This window comes from Triticum urartu, chromosome 6, assembly GCF_003073215.2.
Source record: "Triticum urartu cultivar G1812 chromosome 6, Tu2.1, whole genome shotgun sequence".
NCBI classification, from domain to species: domain Eukaryota; kingdom Viridiplantae; phylum Streptophyta; class Magnoliopsida; order Poales; family Poaceae; genus Triticum; species Triticum urartu.
The window spans coordinates 73,943,295-73,966,577 of record NC_053027.1 but is presented as its reverse complement, the minus strand read 5'-3'; positions in this window follow the sequence as shown (position 1 = coordinate 73,966,577).

The following is a 23,283-nucleotide window of genomic DNA, read 5'->3' as shown; positions in this document are numbered from 1 at the left end:
GTTTCGTGATGAAAAAGTATTTGAATTCACGGAGAGCATAAAGGCAAAAATGAAAGTTTGGGAAAGTCCTTTTATTCCCTCTCATTTAACTTTCAAAAAGTTTCGAATTCACTCACTTTCAGTCAATCAATCAAACAATCAATCAAATCTATCTATTTATTATAACATTCCAAAATTTAGAATTTTGGGATGTTACACATTCGGAAATATAGGTTCGATCAATATTTGTTTTCTATAGTACCAAAATCAAGCATGAAGTGATTATGAACATAAAGGCCCAAGGTATGAAGTCCTAGAAATAGGCTAGAACAACTTGAATGAGATGTCATAGCTTCTTTGTGGTCTAACATTCTTGCCAATTCATTACCCTCGTTCTGTCCCGGATTGTAATCCCTACTAAAAAATTAGCTCCATGAGCAAAATCCCCTGTCATAATGAACCCTGCAAGTTTTGTGATGAGTATACAAAGCATCTTGAGTAGAGTAATGTGCATTTTAAGTATTATTTCCTGTTATCCTTTTCAGAGAATAGTCACGAATCATCCTACCATCAATTTGATTTTATTCTGATTTGTATCATTGTTCCAACTGATAGTTATGGTTTATTCTGGTGCTTCATGGCGATCATAAGTTTGTCCACTATTCTTTTTAGAAAAAAGTCCATTTTACTACCCTGAATAAAGTTGGTTGTTCACTTTACCCCCTGACCTTTTTTTTGGTTCCTTTACCCCCCTAAACAATCCCATACCGGAAAAAAAAACCCTGAGTGGTTTGCCCAGACCGGAAGCTGACGTGGGCACGGTCAAGGGTGGTATTTGACCTGGAGGTGGGTCCCCCTCGTCAGGTGGCCATGTGCTGGAGCTGGATGGGGTTGGGCGCGATGCGGGACGTCGGCGGCGGGACTCGCGGATCCCGCTGGATCCGGGCGAGGGGCGGCGCAGGGGCACGGATCCGGACGCGGGGAGGTAGCAGGACACCGCAAGGACGACCGGCGTCGTGTGGCTCCGAGGCGGTCGGCCCTGGCGTTCGAGCGTCGGCGCAAAGTGCTCCATGGCGCTGTTAACGGCGACGGCGACTGCGGTTGGCAGGTAGGGGAGGCCGGCGGACGACGGGAATGGATGGATCCGGACATGGGCAGGTAGGGGAGGTCGCTCGGAGGTCGCCGGACGGAGCAAATCGACGGCGGCGGCGCCATGACCGACGGAAGAAGCTCCTGCGTGAGAGAGGAATTAGAGAGAGACGGGAGAGTCAGGGAGGAAGAGGAGGGACAAGGGCAGGGCGGCGCAGGGCTGGCCTAGGCTCGGGCGACGACGCTCCGGCGGCCGGCCGGCGTCGGGGCCGAGCGGGGGCAACGGCGAGGCCAACGAAGCGGCAGCTCTATCTCAGCCGTGCCTGACAAGAGGGCCCCACCAAGGTCAAAACCACCGTTGACTTGAGCCACGTCAGCAGAAGGGGGTGACAAACCAGCCAGGGGGGGTATTTCGTCCGGTATGATTTTGTTTGGGGGCTAAAAGGAACAGAAAAATAGATCAGGGCTTAGAGTGAACCACCAACTTTATTCAGGATAGTAAAATGGACTTTTTTCTTCTTTTATGAGTGGAGGGTAGGAAAACATATAACTAAATCAACCATTACAATCTTTGTTTTCTAGGATACAACCAAATCCTTGGGGGTGCATGGCCCATGTTTCCTTCGGTTAATGGGTTTGGATCGCTTTGACCGAAGCTCCCAGGCGATGGGAAAGGCGAACTGAGGGAGAGGCCATTGCGGCGGTGCCGCCGGCCAGGTGCCCGGTGCAGACCCGGGAGGTGGAAGCTGGTGAGTTGGGTGGCCTCTCCTCTATGGACTGGAGCACCTTCAAGCGGCGGGGGAGGGAGATCCTCCGTCGAGCGCGCGATCCGGAGCAGTGTGTCCGGCGGCTGCAGGCCAAAGCGTCGGCGTTCTTCAATTCCAAGCAAGATCCGATCAAGATTAGAGGAGGTTTGGATGCAAAGGATACCGTGGCTTCAGTGGCTGCAATGGGGGGGATTTCGACCCTTGATTCCGCCGGAAGGTTTGAAGGTCGGGGGAGTAAAGGTCAGGTATTTCCGTCAGTTTCATTTGGAATAAATTTAGTTTTGAATCAGGATGGAAACGGACAGCACGTGATGAGTAATTTGGGGGTTAAATTCGTGGATTCGTGGGCGAAATTTGAGGAGGAGAAAGTGTATTTCAAGAGAGAAATCAGTGGGTCTCTTACCAAGCCTGTTCATCCTAGTACACCTTCTCTCGCTGCTGCCTCTGTCTCTATCTTTGTGTTCCAGGGCTCGATGGGGGAGCACAATTCCGCGGCGATGGACATGACCGGCAATGATTCTGGGCAAGGGTCGGGCCTTGGTTCGCTGGCCTCGCCTGCTGGTCTTCCTGCTGCAGCGGGCAGTGCTGGTTCGGACTCGCCAGCCTTGGTTGCAGGGAGCGGCATCGAGGGGCTGGAGGACGCCCTTGGTCTGTCTGCTCCGTCAGGGACGCTCGCATCTCCAACTACGCCTGCTCTCCGGGGTGCAGGGGAGGGGCTGGCTGATCAGGCGTTGCCTCCGGCTCCTCCTTCTCCACTTCAGGGGAGGGCTAAGGTGGGAGGGCCTTCTGGCATGGCTCCCACTGTCATGCCGTCGGCCACCATTGGCTTCGCTGCGACGACGGTGAATCCTCCTTCTCTCCGGAGAGCTAGCAAGAGCAAGGCGCTGGCGGGACGAAGGACGGTCCACGAGCCGGCCGTCATCGACATGGAGGCCGTTGTGCGTGCGGTGGCGGGGAAGCTTGCGGTGGCCCGTGTCCTCTTGCCGTACCCGGTCGACCACAAGGTGGTCGTCAGCGAGCTTCGTGGCTCGTGGCGGCTGCGGGGCAATGCGGTGGCCCAGAAGGTCACATGCAATGATGGCCGCTTCGTCATCACCTTCTCTGAGGAGGGGGCCTGAAGCATGTGCTTCGCGCGGGTCCATGGCATTTCAGGAACAACGCCGTGTTGATCGCGGAGTTCGATGGCATAAGCAATGCCGAAGATGTCCGTCTGGACTCATTCATGGTCTGGGTGCAAGTTCATGGCCTCCCGGTGACGATCAAGACCGAGGCCACGGGCTGGATTCTGGGTGACCATCTCGGGAAGGTGGTTGCTGTGTCGCATCAAAACAAGCAGATCGTCGACGAACATCTCCGTGTCCGGGTCATTCACAAGGTGGAAGAGCCGCTGAGGAAGACCGTAGGCTTCATCCCTTTCGGTACCACTGAGGAAATCAGTTTCAAAGTCAAATATGAGAAATTGCCTAACTTTTGCTTATGCTGTGGCGTTGTGGGACACATGACGGCGAAGTACTGCAGCATTCCGTTAGAGCAGCGCATGAACAACTACTCCATCAAGCTCAAGGCGCCAGCATGGGGTGGGGCGGCTCGAAGGAACCTTGATTTTTGGAGCAAGCCGGGGGCCAGTGAAGATGAGGATTACATGAAGAACTCCAGGCTACCAGATAAGGTGATCTCGGTGGTCGCTATGGCTGTCCAGAACCTGTCCGTGGCGGCAGGACCGGTGCTTCAGACTTCAGCACGGCTCGGAGAGGCTGGGGCGACCACACGACGAATCCGGACCCTGGGCTGCGCGTGCTGGGGTTCTCCCAGGAGGGGAGGCCAGTTCTAGCTGGCTCAGGGTCCAAGAGAGCTCCCCATGCAACTCTGGACATGGAGTCTTCCGGGAAGGCTGCTGGGGACACCAACGCCACCAACAAGGGTGCCCCTAGTCAGGCTGTGTTGCCGGAGCAAGGCCCAGCCGTTCCCCTCGACTCCAACCTGGGTGTGGCCGTGGGCCAGCATGGTGGGTTGCAACCACTTGTGGAGGACGTGGTGCAGCCAACTGAGGCTGTTCCTGGTGTCCAGCAAATGGCGCCTAATGGGCTACTGAGGATGGTCCGGTGGAGGGTCTAGCAAAGCCGGCTCATGGAGGAAAGCGTCCGAGCTTCGACGCAAACGGCGCCAAGACAATCTGGGGACGCTGGAAGCGTATCCATAGAGAGGAGCGCGAGGAGCGTGCTGTGGTGCAGTACGCAGGTGTCAAACATGCCATGTTCGGTGTGCCGACGCCGCCGAACAGTGGGACTGAGCTATCCAACCGCAAAGCTGCTTTCGTGGGCATCCTTGAGAGTTCTGGGGTGTCCAAGAAGCGTCGTCCAGATGACCAAGACTTCATCATCAACATGAATAGCACTAGTTCTAAGAGCATTGAGTTTTCTTCTTGTAAGAGAATTTGTGTTGAGAGAGTTGAGGCTGTGGTAGGGGTAGATGGTTTAGTCACTCATGTAACTAGGGAAGTGGATGGGGGAGAGGAAGTGATGCAGGGGGAAAAGAGGGAATCTGTAGGTGAGGGGAGAACTGTAGGTGAACCATCTAAGGATGCTACCGGCCCTGGGGATGCCGGTCAACTTACGGGTGCGGATGTGAGCGCCCGTCAGGAGCCATGAAAATCTTAAGCTGGAACTGTCGAGGGTGTATAGTTCAAGAGCTTGTGTGTCTCTCTAAGACGCATCAACCCAATGTTATCTTTCTTTCCGAGACTAGGAAAAATAAAGATTATGTGGAATATTTGCGTTTCCGTTTGGGTATGAAAAATGTGTTTACCGTTTCAGTTGAAGGCAAAGGTGGTGGGCTGGCCGTGTTCTGGGATGATATGTACACTCTGGAATTGAACAAGTATAGTGAGCACTTCATTGACATGTATATTTGCTCTGCTAATGGCACAAAGTGGAGAAGTACATTTGTTTATGGGGAGCCTAAGGCAAGTCAAAGGTATGTCATGTGGGATCTTTTGCGAAGAATTAAACCCCTCGGTGTTGGGCCGTGGTTTATGTTGGGGATTTTAATGAAGCGATGTGGCAGAATGAGCATTTTTCTCGTCATAAGAGGTCCGCATCACTGATTTCTGACTGTAATCTTTTTGATTTGGGCTTTCATGGTGTTCCTTGGACATATAATAACAAACAAGACGGCAACAAAAATGTCAAGGTGAGACTGGATCGTGCGGTGGCTTGACCCCAATGGTCTTCGTTATTCCCAGAGTGCAAGATTTCTCATATTATTAGTTCAAGGTCAGATCATTGTCCTCTGCTCATTCAATTGATGAGTTTTCCTCGTTCGGGTAAATTAATTAAACAATTGAAGTATGAAGCCTACTGGGAAAGGGAGGGTATGGTCTTTGAGGATCAGATTAAAGCTTCCTGGTATGAAGGTACGTATGTTCAAGATCTGAAGGATGTGGCCAACAATTTGAATAGTGTGCTTGGTAAATTGCATGCCTGGAGTAGGAAGTACATTGGATATATTCCCAAGAAACTTGAGCAGGCTAGGAAGAGACTTGATGTACTCTATAAAAGGAATAATCACGATGATATGCTGGAAAGAAAAAGAATTCTCAAGGGCATGGATGAGCTTCTTTTTAAAGAAGAGATATTATGGAAACAAAGATCTCGGATTGATAAAATTAAATGGGGGGATAGGAATACAAAATTCTTTCGATCAAAGGCTTCCTGGAGGTCCAAAAAGAATATATCTCTAGGCTGAGGAGGAACGATGGTACAGTTACTGAGAATGTGGATGAAATACATGAAATCGCTAATTCCTTTTTTAAGCATTTGTACACCTGCAATGGTATGGTTGATCCTTCTCTTATTATTCCGCTTGTCAACCCAATTGTTACTGACGAGATGAATGATGATTTATGTAAGCCGTTCTCGGATGAAGAAATCAGTGACGCCCTTTTTCAAATTGGACCCCTTAAAGCTCCAGGTCCAGATGGCTTTCCTGCAAGGTTTTTTCAGCGGAATTGGGGATTGCTCAAAGAAGATATTATTCGTGTAGTAAAAAGGTTCTTTGACACTGGGGTCATGCCAGAGGGTGTAAATGATACGGTTATTGTTCTAATTCCTAAGGTGAAGAACCCCCAGTCGATTAAAGAGTTCCGGCCTATTAGTCTGTGCAATGTTATTTATAAAATTATTTCTAAATGCCTCGTTAACAGATTGAGACCGCTTCTTGATGGTATGATCTCTCCATCCCAAAGTGCTTTTATCCCTGGGAGACTTATCTCTGATAATGCGCTTATAGCCTTTGAATGTATGCATTCTTTGAGCACGCTTAAGGACGGCCGGGGTGAATTTTATGCTTATAAATTGGATATGGCAAAGGCGTATCACATGGTCGACTGGCACTTTTTGAAGAGCATGTTGGGGCATTGGGATTCGCTCCGGGGTGGATAAAATGGATTATGGCTTGTGTTACATCAGTCAAGTTTTCTGTTCGCTTCAATGGCCAACTGTTGGAATCATTCTCTCCGTCCTGTGGTATTAGACAAGGGGATCCTCTATCTCCGTATTTATTCTTGTTTGTGGCGGAGGCGCTATCTCTGTTGCTTCAGGATGCATGTTCTAGAGGTGCTCTTCTGGACTTCAAGGTTAATAGGAATGCCCCGGGTGTTTCCCATCTTATGTTTGCCGATGATTGCCTATTATTTTTCAAGGGAACTATTGATCAAGCGTTGGTAATTAAAAATGTTATTGCCTCTTATGAAAAGGGCACTGGTCAGTTATTGAGCCCAGGTAAGTGTTCTATTATGTTTGGGAAGAACTGCAGTATGGAATGTCAAGTGGCTGTTATGGTAATCTTGTGCATCACCGTTGAGGGTTTTGAGGACAAATATCTTGGACTGTCGGTGCCTCAAGGGAGAATGAAGGCGGGTAAATTTCAATCTACCAAAGAAAAAGCTCTCAAAATTCTTTCGGATTGGATCGAAAAATATGCGTCTTGTGGGGCGAAGGAAACTTTGATTAAATCTGTCTTGCAGGCCCTTCCGGTGTATGCTATGGGCATCTTTAAATTTCTGGCGTCACTTTGTGAGGAATTATCGCAGATTATTAGGAATTTTTGGTGGGGTGATGAGGAGGATAGGAGGAGAACTCATTGGCTGGCTTGGGATAAATTGACTAGGCCCAAGGGTGAGGGAGGCATGGGATTTCGCGACCTCAGATTATTTAATCAAGCTCTCCTAGCTAAGCAGGCCTGGAGGTTGGTGATTAACCCTGAATCCTTGTGCGCCAAGGCGATCAAGGCAAAATATTTCCCCCCCCCCCCCGGGGGGGGCATCTCCTTGATACTGTTTTTCCATAATCGGCATCTCTCTCTTGGCAAGGTATTGTGCATGGATTGGATCTGCTAAAATCAGGAGTAATTTGGAGAGTGTCTGATGGGTCTAATATTAATATCTGGAGATATAACTGGCTCCCTAGAACCTCCCGGCTTAAAGTTACTACAAGGAAGAACATGACCAGAATTAAAGGGTATCTGACTTGATCTTGAGTGGTCCTAGGAGATGGGATGAGGATTTGGTCAAGCATCTGTTTTACCCGCATGATGCGGAGGAGATCCTTAGTTTGCGCATTCAATCAGTAGGGGATGCTGACTTTGTTGCTTGGCATTTTGAGAAGAATGGGTTGTTCTCGGTTAAAAGTGCGTACAAGCTTGCGCTCAATCTTAAGGAAAAAGAAGAAGATGAGGGGCAACATAGTAGGGCTATGAGGGGGGAGAGAAAAATTTGGGATTTGATCTGGAAAGACAATGTTCCTTAGAAAATTCGTATTTTTGCGTGGAGGATAGCTACCAATAGCTTGGATGTCCAGGTTAACAGAGTGGCGCATCACCAAGCTACGGTTAGTACTTGCTCAATTTGTGGAGTGGAGGATGAAAGTACGTTTCATGCGCTTGTCCACTGTCCAAAGGCTTATGCTTTGCGTATGGCCATGAGGGACACTTGGGAATTACCTGCGAAGGAGGTGTTCAGGTATACTGGGTGTGATTGGTTTCTTATCCTTCTGGATCAATTGAGTCTTCTGATGCGTGACAGAATTATCTTCATCTTTTGAAGAGCCTGGCATTTGAGAAATGATTTGATTTTTGGTAAGGGGAAGGAATCTGTCACAGGCTCTGCTAGTTTTGTGGATAATTACTGGTCGTCGTTTGTTGCTTGCCATTCCTATCCACTGGTGGACTCGAAGAATAAAGGAAAAGGTACCGCTCCTGGTCTAAAATCTGTTCCTAATACATTGGGAACTCAGGTGGCTTGGCAACCCCTCCTTCGGATTATATCAAGATAAATGTCGACGCAAGCTTTGTGGAGAGCATTAGCGCTGCAAGTGTGGGTGTGGTGGCCAGGGACTCCTCTAGAAATGTCATTGTCTCCTCTTGGGATTTCATTGGGTGTTGTAAAAGTGCGGAGGAAGCGGAACTTCGGGCTTGCATTGCTGGTCTCTATATAGGTATTACGCTCTACAACCCTATAATTTTAGAGACTGATTGTGTGCTTGTTGCTGCGTCTCTTGCAAAGGAAAGTTTTGACAGGTCAGCGCTATTTGATTTGAAGAAGGAAGCAATGAGTATCACCAAGATGCTACCTATGGTCAAAATTTCAAAGATTAACCGTTCAGCCAATGTGGTGGCTCATCTTATTGCTAAGTATAGTTTTGATAATAGGTCAGACGGTATTCTTGTTAATGATGTTCCGGCCTGTGTGGTGAATTTTGTAATGAGTGATTGTAATAACTCTGTTGGTTAATTAATATATGAGGTGGTTTCCAAAAAAAATTCCTTGGGGGTGCATAAAAACTAGTTTCCCCTCTCTCTGAAGTATCGTTGTAGCAAATGACAAAGCATATCATCTCCATCATCATGCACTGGTCCATTCGATCTACGGCATAGAAAACCTACAGGCTTACATTACTTTTCGCAGTAGCAAAAGCCGCTACCGTCTGGTGTGCAGTGGCTTTTATCCTCGCCATAACCTTGGTGTCCGCAATAAACCTTGCAGACATAGTTGCCCCAGGGTTCTATGGACCACTTCGGATTGCAAGCTTTCTGGGCTACGCATAGCTTCGGTGAATCATCTATTATACCTATGAACAATGAAGCAGGTCAGTACGCAACAGACGATCAACAGGTGATTCGTTTTACACATCCAAAATTGTGTGCAGGAAAGGGAGAATGAACACAGAGCGAAACTAAGGCCTTCCACTAAGGCCTTCCACTATGTAGGCCAAAAGTGATGCCAAATTTGTTTTTTGGATATTTGGCACCGATGCCCTACATTGTCAAGCCGATGCCAAATAAAAATTCATGGGCACCGGAGCATCTACTTGCTCCGAAGCCAAATCCATCGAGCAAATAAAGTAAAGGCGTCGTACTGCAGTGAGTCAGGAAGGAGGGCAGTGAGCCAGGAAGGAGAGACGCTGACAGTGGGGTGTCTTGGCCTGGTCTATACTATTTTATGTATGTGGGTCCAAGCTTCAATCCATGCTAACTTCTCAACATGATGTGAGCGGTGCTAAATATTTTATATCTGACATAGATGTGTATGTAGCAAACTTTTCAAAGTTTTGGCACCTAACACATAACACATAGTGGAAGGCCTAAGTGGACCAAAATCGGTGCCAAATTCAGTTTTGGGGTATTTGGCATCTATGCCCTACGTTGCACAGCCGGTGCCGCAAAAAAAATTCAGGGCATCGGAGCAGCTACTTGCTCCGACGCCAAATTCACCAAGCCAATAAAAAAATGATTGAACGATCTATCTCTCGTTCTTCCCCGCTGCGCACCTCCAACGCTCAACTCCAAAGCCCTCGACCACCACCTCCGGCCATGACCTCCGCCTTTGGACGCGAGCTCAGCCAGCCCACGTACCACCTGCGCGTGGCCCGACGCCGTCAACTCCGGCCGCGAGCTCGGCCTGCCCCCGACCTCCGCCCTTGGACGCGAGACCGGCCAGCCCGCACAGCATCTATGCACAGCCCAACACCGGCGACCTCCGTCGCGAGGTCGTCCCGCTCCGACCCGCTCGATCTCCTCCACCGCAAGGTCGTTCTGCTCGCGACCTCCACCCACTCCCGTCCCGTCGTCTTCCTCTGCCCGGGCTGCACAATGTTTTCTGATTTGGATTGGATAAACGAAGGGGATTTTTTGGAGGAGAAGAAGAACTCGGTCAAAGGCACTCTGGCGTGATTATTTTTTTGCGTGGGGTCGCCTTCTTTTAGATCGAGCGGTGCCCTACGCTGTGAGCCCGGTGCCATACAATTTTTATTTGGCATCCATGATGATGTGGCACCTTTTTCAGCAATTTAGCACCGGTAACATAGTGGAGGGCCTAATAGGACGCATATAAACCTGCTGCATGACAGGACGAGAGGGTTGTAGACATGACAAGGACAGCCACCAAACACAAGGCCCGATGAGGGAAGTACAGCACTGGCGGCATCTGATCCCACGCCATCAACCGGCGCGCAGGCCTTTGTGATTCGGATCAGAGTAGGCTGCTAGTTAGAGTATATGGGTGTTAGACATCGTTTTGTAGCGTATATATATGTATTATAGGCAGTACAACCCGACACAAAAGCAAATGCATGCTGCAAATGTCAGTATAGAGCCGACAGTTGCCCCAGGCGTGGGCCTTCGTGATTCTGGCAGTATGAACGCAGATACTATTGTTGTGTGCCATTGCGATAGTGTAGGACGTAATTTTTTTTTACCAGCTATATAGAAGAGCACGCACCAGTACAACTTTGTGCTCCCTGGCATCCATTTCTACAAGTGCCCGAGTCAATCAGTAAGTAACTAGCTTGTTGATTTAACATGCACATGTCATTTTCGTTTGGGACGCGCAGCACCACGGACCATATGATTTTTGGCTTTGGGAGGATCAGTACGCGTTCTTCATCACAGGAGTGGACATCAATCTGCTAATCCAAACTGCTGGGGGCGGCAACAATGTCAGGTTCAGAATGGCGGAAGCACTGCAGGACGTACGCAGGCACGCAGCGAACCAAAAACACACAAATGCTATGCGTGTTCATGCTCGTTGTGGTACTCGTGCAAGCCGCGTCTGACCGCTACTGAATAAAATTAGAGATCTGCCATGTAAGAACTACTCCGTATTAATTTAACACGAAGCCTAGATTTTCCATTAGCAGTACAACGATGTACTAAGCATGAGTGTGATGGCGACCTGACAAGTGCGTACGAGGCATAGACAAGAACAACACGCTGGCATGCACGGAGCAGATCATCCACAACCTCCAACCACCCGCCACAGTAAATAATTAGAATATTTCAGACCGTGTCAACCTTTTTGTGGACCTGCTTCGTCTGCCAAGTCAGGTACCCTGCAGACTTATGACTGGTATTTTACTCGTAATGCCAATTAACGCCCGACCATGCGCAGATCGCTAGGAGAAAAGCGTGTAGTCAGATTGCAGCGTCCAGATGCCGCTGCGTTCAGGCCCGATGAGTGTTACTTCTGGTAGGAGCCATGACCCATGAGAAGCTAACCATTGGGTATTGCTTCTTCTTTTGTTTGCGAGAATTTGTAGTTAGCTATTGCTATTTTTCTAGTGTCACTGGTAATCGGTGGTGTCACCGATGGAAGTATTATTTCATCATGCATGTTTCTCTTGTGTTTATATAGAGCAAAGAGCGAATTGGAAAATTATTCATGTATCAATGGGCAAATTCTAGAATCGATCAGTGCTAATTGTAAAAATATTGTATTAATGTTCATAGATATCGAGCATGGCAGAATACCTAATTTTGGTAAACAAATGAGTGCATTTAATTTCGGTGAATGATACAGATTATCCAGTTGATTCGCTTTAGCCCCTTTGTGTGTCGTCTGCATGGTCTCGACCAATGGCCAGGATTACATGTCCCGGGTCCTCATCCTGCACCTCTAGCACCACACAAAGCTACCAACTCCTCCCAGCAGGGACTCCTGCTATCCTGCGATAGCTCCTCCCCTTGGCCGTGTCTTCTCACTCTAGCTCTGCTCCTCTTCTCCTCCTCCTTTATCCCAGATGGCAGCCACAAATGCTTGTGTCATGATGAGCTCACGCAGTGAAGGTCGAGCGGAGACCTTCAAGGCCTCCTTCCCTCATGTTGCATAGTGAATGTTCATATAATACAGTAAAACAAACAAACAAATCTATTTTAGGGTTATTGTCTCCTATAGGTAGGGTTCGGTCGATTAGACGAATAGATGGGTTGAGGTGCCAAAAAATATTGCCACTTAACATAAAAATATATGTTCTGTTGTATTAACGAGTTTAATGAAAGAGGCTAGTACCCCGCTTTATGGATAAAACAAATCACAGCATACTAGCAAATCTAATTGATGACGAAAGAGCAAAAGAAAATGTAGAAGCTCAAAGAGGAATAGAAATAGACTACATGCTGAAGCGTCAGCTTAATACAAGCCCAAAACACAGAACCGGCCTCAAGGAGGATCAAAGACTAAAATAAGACGGAAAGCTAGGTCCTTGTAGTTCCTAGTCAAGGGATCGATGGCTAGTCAATCACACCGCTTGCTCAGGGGCATCCATTGCTGCAGGAAACCATAGATGTTGAAGATAGCATTAGTGCCATGCGTGGGAAAAGAGTGTTCAATAACTACGTTGTTTCCACTACACCGCAACGTCCTTGCCAAGGCCTCGAATTTCACCCACATCAACTTTTGGGCCTGGTAATTGCACGAAGCTGGCCCCTGGTAGAGGGAAGTTGGAAAGGCACTGCTACCTCTTGAGCATGCATTGGTTTTTCCTTAAAGAGAAAAGGGTGATGCAGTAAAGTAGCGTAAGTATTTTCCTCAGTTTTTGAGAATCAAGATATCAATCCAGTAGGAGGTAACACACAAGTCCCTAGTATCTGCACAAACAAATAAGAACCTTGCAACCAACGCGATAAAAGGGTTGTCAATTCCTTCACGGCCACTTACGAAAGTGAGATCTGATAGAGATAATAAGATAAATATTTTTGGTATTTTTATTGTATAGATCGAAAAATAAAGATTGCAAAATAAACAATGATAGAAATAGCAAATTGATAGAAAAATAATATGATGGAAGATAGATTCGGGGGCCATAGGTTTCACTAATGGCTTCTCTCAAGATAGCAAAATTCTACGGTGGGTGAACAAATTACTGTCGAGCAATTTATAGAAAAGCGCTTAGTTATGAGAATATTTAGGCATGATCATGTATATAGGCATCACGTCCGCGACAAGTAGACCGAAACGATTTTGCATCCACTACTATTACTCCACACATCGACCGCTATCCAGCATGCATCTAAAGTATTAAGTTCATAAGAACAGAGTAACGCATTAGGCAAGATGACATGATGTACAGGGATAAACTCAAGCAATATGATATAAACCCCATCTTTTTATCCTCGATGACAACAATACAATACGCGCCTTGCTGCCCCTGCTGTCACTGGGAAAGGACACCGCAAGATTGAACCCAAAGCTAAGCACTTCTCCCATTGCAAGAAAGATCAATCTAGTAGGCCAAACCAAACTGATAATTCGAAGAGACTTGCAAAGATAACCAATCATGCATAAAAGATTTCAGAGAAGAATCAAATATTGTTCATAGATAATCTTGATCATAAACCCACAATTCATCGGATCTCGACAAACACACCGCAAAAAGAATTACATCGAATAGATCTCCAAGAGAGAATTGAGGAGAACTTTGTATTGAGATCCAAATAGAGAGAACAAGCCATCTAGCTAATAACTATGGACCCGAAGGTCTGCGGTAAACTACTCACACATTATAGGAGAGGCTATGGTGTTGATGTAGAGGCCCTCCATGATCGATTCCCCCTTCGGCAGAGCACCGGAAAAGGCCCCAAATGGGATCTCACAGGTACAGAAGGTTGCGGCGGTGGAAATAGGGTTTCGTGGTGCTCCTGGATGTTTTTAGGGTATATGGGTATATATATAGGAGGAAAAGTAGGTCGGTGGAGCTGCGAGGGGCCCACGAGGGTGGGGGCGCGCCCTCCTGCCTCGTGGCCTCCTCGCATCTTTCTTGATGTCCACTCCAAGTCTCCTGGATAGCGTTTGTTCCAAGAATCAAATATTGTTCATAGATAGACTTGATCATAAACCCACAATTCATCGGATCCCGACAAACACACCGCAAAAAGAGTTGCATCGAATAGATCTCCAAGAAGACCGAGGAGAACTTTGTATTGAGATCCAAAGAGAGAGAAGAAGTCATCTAGCTAATAACTATGGACCCGAATGTCTGAAGTAAACTACTCACACATCATCGGAGGGGCCATGGAGTTGATGTAGAGGCCCTCCGTGATTAATGCCCCCTCGAGCGGAGCTCCGGAAAAGGCCCAAGATGGGATCTCTTGGGTACAGAAGGTTGCGGCTGTGGAAATAGGGTTTCGTGGTGCTCCTGGATGTTTTTAGGGTATGTGAACATATATAGGAGGAAGAAATAGGTCGGTTGAGCCACGAGGGGCCCACGAGGGGGGAGGGCGCGCCCAGGGGGTAGGCGCACTCCCTGCCTCATGGACACCTCGTCCATTTCTTGACGTCCACTACAAGTCCTCGGCATCACGTTTGTTCCAAAAATCACGCTCCCGAAGGTTTCATTCCGTTTGGACTCCGTTTGATATACTTTTTCTGCTAAACACTAAAATAGGAAAAAAACAACAATTTGCACTGGGCCTTAGGTTAATAGGTTAGTCCCAAAAATAATATAAAAGTGTAAAATAAAGCCCATTAACATCCAAAACAGATAATATAATAGCATGGAATAATCAAAAATTATAGATACGTTGGAGACGTATCAGGGGGCCCGGTCCGAACCATCATGCGTAGTCGATGGAGGCGCGGTGGAGGTGCTGCTGGACATCCCCGCACGACTTGAGGTAGTCACAGTCCGCGGCATCGACGGCGGCAGACGCGGTGACTTTGGTGTCGGGGCGAGGCGGGTCCATCGAGGGAGAGCGATGGGGAACGAGGGGCGCGAGGGAGGGGATTAGGGTTTGAGAGGAGAGGCGTCGGGGGCTTATAGGCCTAGCGGGGCGCGGGATGGCTGCCACGCACGGCCTCGGGCGGCGGATGGTCGCCACGGCCACCCTTGCCTCCTGTAGCGAGGTAGGAGGCAAGTGGGCTGGGCTGGGCTTGCCCTTTTGCTTAATGGGCCAAAGTGCCTAGTAGATTAGGTCCCCCTTTTCATTTTCTAATTCGGTTTTCTATTTATTTAGTGTTTTACATTTTACTTTTCACTCCATTTCACTTTTGTAAAATGCGGGACTTGAAAAATCTAATACTATGAAATATTTTGTACTGCCACAAAAAGTTTCGAGGCTAGACGATTTCATCTGAATTTTACCTAAATATAAATGGATTAAATAGTCTATTTTGGGAACTGGTCTAAATAGGTTAGGGGCAATTTAATACTCCAAATAATATTGGTTTTTCCAAGACAATTACTTAGTGATTATTTGCAAAATTATGAACACTTTAGTTTTGCCGTTTTGAAGAAATAATAATTTGACTTGTATTTGAATTTGAAATCTAAACTGTGCTTGAATGCAAGTGGGGATTAGCAACAGTAAGAGTGATGACCTGGCACCATTAACAAGGGATTACTGTAGCTTGACACTGCGGGTGTTACAATAATATTATGGTTAATTATTCTCAATGGCACACCGAAAAATCTACTAGTAAAAAGGTTCATGCGATAGAAGAGATTAATGTTTTGAGTGGAAAGATGGATGAACTTCTAAAATTGTTTGCTAATAAGAGTGTTTCTTCTGATTCTAATGATATGCCTTTGTCTACTTTCATTGAGAATAATAATGAATCTATGGATGTGAATGTTGTTGGTAGGAACAATTTTGGTAACAACGCGTATAGAGGAAACTTTAATCGTAGGCTGTTTCCTAGTAATTCCTCTGATAATTATGGTAATTCCTACAATAACTCCTATGGAAATTTTAATAATATGCCCTCTGATTTTGAGACTAGTGTTAAAGAATTTATCATTTCGCAAAAGAATTTCAATGCCTTGCTTGAAGAAAAAATTTCTAAGATTGATGAGTTGGCTAGGAACGTGGATAGAATTTCTCTTAATGTTGATTCTTTGAAACTTAGATCTATTCCTCCTAAGCATGATATCAATGAGTCTCTCAAAGCCATGAGAATTTCTATTGATGAGTGCAAAGAAAGAACCGCTAGGATGCGTGCTAAGAAAGATTGCTTTGTGAAGGCGTGTTCTTCTAGTTTTCATGATAATAAGGATGAATATCTAAAAGTGATTGATGTGTCTCCTATTAAATCTTTGTTTTGCAATATGAATCTTGATAATGATGGGACTGGAGATGAGTCAACTTTAGTTAAAAGGTGTCCCAATGATTCGGAGTTTTTAGATCTTGATGCAAAAATTGGTAAAAGTGGGATTGAAGAGGTCAAAACTTTACATAGCAATGAACCCACTATTTTGGATTTCAAGGAATTTAATTATGATAATTTCTCTTTGATAGATTGTATTTCCTTGTTGCAATCCATGCTAAATTCTCCTCATGCTTATAGTCAAAATAAAGCTTTTACCAAACATATCATTGATGCTTTAATGCAATCTTATGAAGAAAAGCTTGAATTAGAAGTTTCTATCCCTAGAAAAATTTATGATGAGTGGGAACCTACTATTAAAATTAAAATTAAAGATCATGAATGCTATGCTTTATGTGATTTGGGTGCTAGTGTTTCCATGATTCCAAAAACTTTGTGTGATGTGTTAGGTTTCCATGAATTTGATGATTGTTCTTTAAATTTGCATCTTGCGGATTCCACCATTAAGAAATTTATGGGAAGGATTAATGATGTTCTTATTGTTGCAAATAGGAATTATGTGCCCGTAGATTTCATTGTTCTTGATATAGATTGCAATCCCACTTGTCCTATTATTCTTGGTAGACCTTTCCTTAAAACGATTGGTGCAATTATTGATATGAAAGAAGGAAATATTAGATTCAAATTTCCATTAAGGAAATGCATGGAACACTTTCCTAGGAAGAAAACTAAATTACCTTATTAATCTATTCTGAGAGCCACTTATGGATTGCATACCAAAGATTACAATACCTAGATCTATTCTTGTTTTTATGCCTAGCCAGCAGCGTTAAACGATAGCGCTTGTTGGGAGGCAACTCAATTTTATTTTTGTTTTTTGTTTTTTGTTCATGTTTAGTAATAAATAATTCTTATATATTCTGTTTAGATGTGGTTTTATGTTTTTAATTAGTGTTTGTGCCAAGTAAAACCTTTGGGAAGACTTGGGGGAAGTCTTTCGATCTTGCTGTAAAAAACAGAAACTTTAGCGCTCACGAGATTTACTGCCATTGTTTACTGGAGAGTGAGATTAGGTTGATTCCTTTTGAATATGATTAATATACAAATTCCTCACGTCCAACAATTTATTTAAGAATTTTTGGGGTTACATAAGTATTCGAAACCTACAGATTACTGCAGACTGTTCTGTTTTTGACAGATTCTGTGTTTCGTGTGTTGTTTGCTTATTTTGATGAATGTATGGCTAGTATCGGGGGGTATGAACCATAGAGAAGTTGGAATAAAGTAGGTTTAACACCAATATACATAAAAAATGAGTTAATTACAGTACCTTGAAGTGGTGGTTTGTTTTCATATACTAACGAAGCTCATGAGATTTTCTGTTGAGTTTTGTGTTGTAAAGTTTTCATGTTTTGGGTAAAGATTTGATGGATTTTGGAATAAGGAGTGGCAAGAGCCTAATCTTGGGGATGCCCAAGGCACCCCAAGGTAAAATTCAAGGACAACCAAAAGCCTAAGCTTGGGGATGCCCCGGAAGGCATCCCTTTTTTGTCTTCGTCCATCTTTAACTTTACTTGAGGCTATATTTTTATTCACCACATGATATGTGTTTTGCTTGGAGCATTTTGTATGATTTGAGTCTTTGATTTTTAGTTTACCACAATAATCTTTGCTGTACACAACTTTTGGAGAGACACACATGAATCAGAATTTATTATAATACTCTATGTGCTTCACTTATATCTTTTGAGCTAGATAATTTTGCTCTAGTGCTTCACTTATATATTTAAGAGCACGGTGGTGGTTTTATTTTATAGAAATTATTGATCTCTCATGATTCACTTATATTATTTTGAGAGTCTTTTAGAGCAGCATGTTAATTTTCTTTGGCTATAAATTTAGTCCTAATATGATAGGCATCCAAGATGGGTATAATAAAAACTTTCATAAAAAGTGCATTGAATACTATGAGAAGTTTGATACTTGATGATTGTTTTGAGATATGAAGATGGTGATATTAGAGTCATGCTAGTTGAGTAGTTGTGAATTTGAGAAATACTTGTTCTAAAGTTTGTGATTCCCGTAGCATGCACGTATGGTGAACCGTTATGTGATGAAGTCGGAGCATGATTTATTTATTCATTGTCTTCCTTATGGGTGGCGGTCGGGGATGAGCGATGGTCTTTTCCTACCATTCTATCCACCTAGGAGCATGCACATAGTACTTTGTTTCGACAATTAATATATTTTTGCAATAAGTATGTGAGTTCTTTATGACTAATGTTGAGTCCATGGATCATACGCACTCTTCACCTTTCCACCATTGTTAGCCTCTCTAGTACCGCGCAACTTTCGCCGGTACGATACACCCACCATATACCTTCCTCAAAACAGCCACCATGCCTACCTATTATGGCATTTCCATAGCCATTCCGAGATATATTGCCATGCAACTTACCACCATTCCATTTGTTATGACACGTTACATCATTGTTATATTGCTTTGCATGGTCATGTAGTTGACATCGTATTTGTGGCAAAGCCACCATTCATAATTCTTTCATACATGTCACTCTTGATTCATTGCATATCCCAGTACACCGCCGGAGGCATTCACATAGAGTCATATTTTGTTCTAGTATCGAGTTGTAATTTTTGACTTGTAAGGAAATAAAAGTGTGATGATCATCACTATTAGAGCATTGTCCCAAGTGAGGAAAGGATGATGGAGACTATGATTCCCCCACAAGTCGGGATGAGACTCCGGACGAAAAGAAAAAAAGAGGCCATAAAAAAGGAGGAAAAGGCCCAAATAAAAAAATGAGAGAAAAAGAGAGAAGGGACAATGTTACTATCCTTTTACCACACTTGTGCTTCAAAGTAGCACCATGATCTTCATGATAGAGAGTCTCATATGTTGTCACTTTCATATACTAGTGGGAATTTTTCGTTATAGAACTTGGCTTGTATATTAGAATGACGGGCTTCCCCAAAATGCCCTAGGCCTTTGTGAGTAAGCGAGTTGGATGCACACCCACTTAGTTTTTTTGTTGAGCTTTCATACACTTATAGCTCTAGTGCATCCGTTGCATGGCAATCCCTACTCACTCAGATTGATATCTATTGATGGGCATCTCCATAGCCCGTTGATACACCTAGCTGATGTGAGACTATCTTCCCCTTTTTGTCTTCTCCACAACCACCATTCTATTCCACCTATAGTGTTATATCCATGGCTCACGCTCATGTATTGCGTGAAGATTGAAAAAGTTTGAGAACATCAGTTTAAAACAATTGCTTGGCTTGTTATCGGGCTTGTGCATGATTAAATACTTTGTGTGATGAAGATAGAGCATAGCCAGACTATATGATTTTGTAGGGATAAATTTCTTTGGCCATGTTATTTTGAGAAGACATGATTGCTTTGTTAGTATGCTTGAAGTATTATTATTTTTATGTCAATATTAAACTTTTGTCTTGAATCTTTCGGATCTAAACATTCATGCCACAACAAAGAAAATTACATTGAGAATTATGCTAGGTAGAATTCCACATCAAAAAATATGTTTTTATCATTACCTACTCGAGGAGAAGCAGGAATTAAGCTTGGCGATGCTTGATACATCTCCAACGTATCTATAATTTTTGATTGTTCCATGCTATTATATTATCTGTTTTGGATGTTTAATGGACTTTAATATACCTTTTTTATTTTTGGGACTAACCTAGTAACCAAAGGCCCAATGCAAATTGCTGTTTTTTTTGCCTATTTCAGTGTTTCGCAGGAAAGGAATATCAAACGGAATTCAAATGGAATGAAACCTTCGGAACAAACGTTATCCAGGAGACTTGGAGTGGACATCAAGAAAGAAGCGAGGAGGCCACGAGGCAGGAGGGCGCGCCCCCACCCTCGGGGCCCCTCACAGCTCCACCTACCTACTTTTCCTCCAATATATATACCCATATACCCTAAAAACATCCAGGAGCACCACAAAACCCTATTTCCACCGCCGCAACCTTCTGTACCCGTGAGATCCCATTTGGGGCCTTTTACGGCGCTCTGCCGAAGGGGGAATCGATCACGGAGGGCTTCTACATCAACACCATAGCCTCTCCGATGATGTGTGAGTAGTTTACCGCAGACCTTCGGGTCCATAGTTATTAGCTAGATGGCTGTTCTCTCTCTTTGGATCTCAATACAAAGTTCTCCTCAATTCTCTCTTGGAGATCTATTCGATGTAACTCTTTTTGCACTGTGTTTGTCGGGATCCGATGAATTGTGGGTTTATGATCAAGTCTATCTATGAACAATATTTGATTCTTCTCTGAAATCTTTTATGCATGATTGGTTATCTTTGCAAGTCTCTTCGAATTATCAGTTTGGTTTGGCCTACTAGATTGATCTTTCTTGCAATGGGAGAAGTGCTTAGCTTTGGGTGCAATCTTTCAGTGCTCGATCCTAGTGACAGAAAGGGAAACGACACGTATTGTATTGTTGCCATCGAGGATAAAAAGATGGGGTTTATATCAAATTGCCTGAGTTTATCCCTCTACATCATGTCATCTTACCTAAGGCGTTACTCTGTTCTTATGAACTTAATACTCTACATGCATGTTGGATAGCGGTCGATGTGTGGAGTAATAGTAGTAGATGCAGGCAGGAGTCGGTCTACTTGTCACGGACGTGATGCCTATATACATGATCATGCCTACATATTCTCATAATTTTTCTCTTTTCTATCAATTGCTCGACAGTAATTCGTTCACCCACCGTAATACTTATGCTATCTTGAGAGAAGCCACTAGTGAAACCTATGGCCCCCGGGTCTATTTTCCATCATATAAGTTTCCAATCTATTTTACTTTGCAATCTTTACTTTCAATCTATATCATAAAAATACCAAAAATATTTATCTTATCATTATTATCTCTATCAGATCTCACTCTCGTAAGTGACCGTGAAGGGATTGACAACCCCTTTATCGCGTTGGTGGCGAGATTCTTATTTGCTTGTGTAGGTACGAGGGACTTGCGTGTGGCCTCCTACTGGATTGATACCTTGGTTCTCAAAAACTAAGGGAAATACTTACGCTACTTTGCTGCATCACCCTTTCCTCTTCAAGGGAAAACCAACGTAGTGCTCAAGAGGTAGCAAGAAGGATTTCTGGCATTGTTGCTGGGGAGTCTACGCACAAGTCAAGACATACCAAGTACCCATCACAAACTCTTATCCCTCGCATTACATTATTTGCCATTTGCCTCTCGTTTTCCTCTTCCCCACTTCACCCATGCCGTTTTATTCGCCCTCTTTTTCGTTCGCCTTTTCTTTCGCTTGATTCGTCATTATGGCTAGTCCTTTATCTACTCCTTTATATCCTGAGAATGAGGTCCTTAATTTTAAACAAAGAGAGGGAGAAAATCTAAAAGATGCTTGGTTCAGAATTCAGAATGCGCAAAATAGATCTACTAGGAAGCAATCTACTTCCGTTCTTCTTCGCAATTTTTATGTAGGCATCATTCCTTGGAATAGATATATTCTTGATACCATTACCGGAGGAAATTTATTGGGTATCCACACTTTTGATTCTTACAATGCTATGATAGATTTGTTTGGCACACCACCTCTCTTGGTTAATGGAACTATGTTAACTTTGGAACATGTTATGCAAAGGATCGATATTATTGAAAATAAAGTTGCCACTGTTGAATTGATTGAGAATTTGGACAAAAAGATCCATAACCAAATTACCCAATATGGATCTAAGGTAGGAGTTGCTCTGAAATTTTTTAAAGAAAAAGAACCTGTAGTTAATGAAAGAATTGACCAAGATTGCACTAGAATTGATAAACTTGAGGGTATTATTACCAACTTGGGGTCCGCTTTTCTGCCGTAAGGAATACTTCAAATCCTCCTACGAAAGTTGCCAAACTAATGTACATTCCTAAGAATAAGGGTGAAAATTCTAGTAAGGAAAATGCGGATCTCAAATCCATAAGTGTTCACCCCAACTTTCTCACTATCATTAAAGAACCTTTTGCTACAAACGGTTTTCTTGATTTCTTGGATAGGAGCTTAATCATTAATAGAAAGAAGGAAACTCCTAAGGGTTATAAGTGTTCTATTGAAGAATTGCCTACCAAAGATGATAATACTTAGATCTATCCTTGCTTTTATGCCTAGCTAGGGGCGTTAAACGATAGCGCTTGTTGGGAGGCAACCCAATTTTATTTTTGTTTCTTACTTTTTGATTCTGTTTAGTAATAAATAATTCATCTACCCTCTGTTTAGATGTGGTTTTATGATTTTGATTAGTGTTTGTGCCAAGTAGAACCTTTGGGAAGACTTGGGGAAAGTCTTTGTGATCTTGCTGTAAAAAACAGAAACTTTAGCGCTCACGAGATTTGCTGCCATTTTTTTACTAGAGAGTGTTTTTTAGTTAATTATTTTTGAATATGATTAATAGATAAATTCCTCACGTCCATAAATTTCTTTTAGAATTTTTGGGGTTCCAGAAGTATTTGAAACCTACAGATTACTACAGACTGTTCTGTTTTTGACAGATTCTGTTTTTCGTGTGTTGTTTGCTTATTTTGATGAATCTATGGCTAGTAATAGAGTAGTGGGCCACGGGTAGTTCATAGCAGTACCTTTGTGGGAGTAATGGGCCACGGGTAGGCCAACCCGAGCCCCATGACCTTTCAAGACATCGGGGCAGGCTGCGCCCCTCAAGACCACAGGGTGAAGAGCCGCCTCCTGGGGAGTCTACGGCAAGGCGGCCGACTGCCCGCTCACGGCCGAGTCCCAGGGACGACTTCCAGAGAAGCCGGCTTTGGGGAGTCGGCCGGCGACTCCAACAAACCGTGACCTCATCGAGGGGGACGGGGGAGGGGCGTGGCTACAATGAAGCCCACTCCCCGCCCCTTACCAAGGGCAGGCATGGCTACATCGCACCGTACTTGGGAAGATCTCCCCGCGGCGTGGCACTGTTGCCCAGCCGGCCCTGACATCAGCACCACTGTACCTGGTCCTGCGCCCATGACGGCTTGTCTGTACGGCCTGGAGGCAGCAGGGCCCAC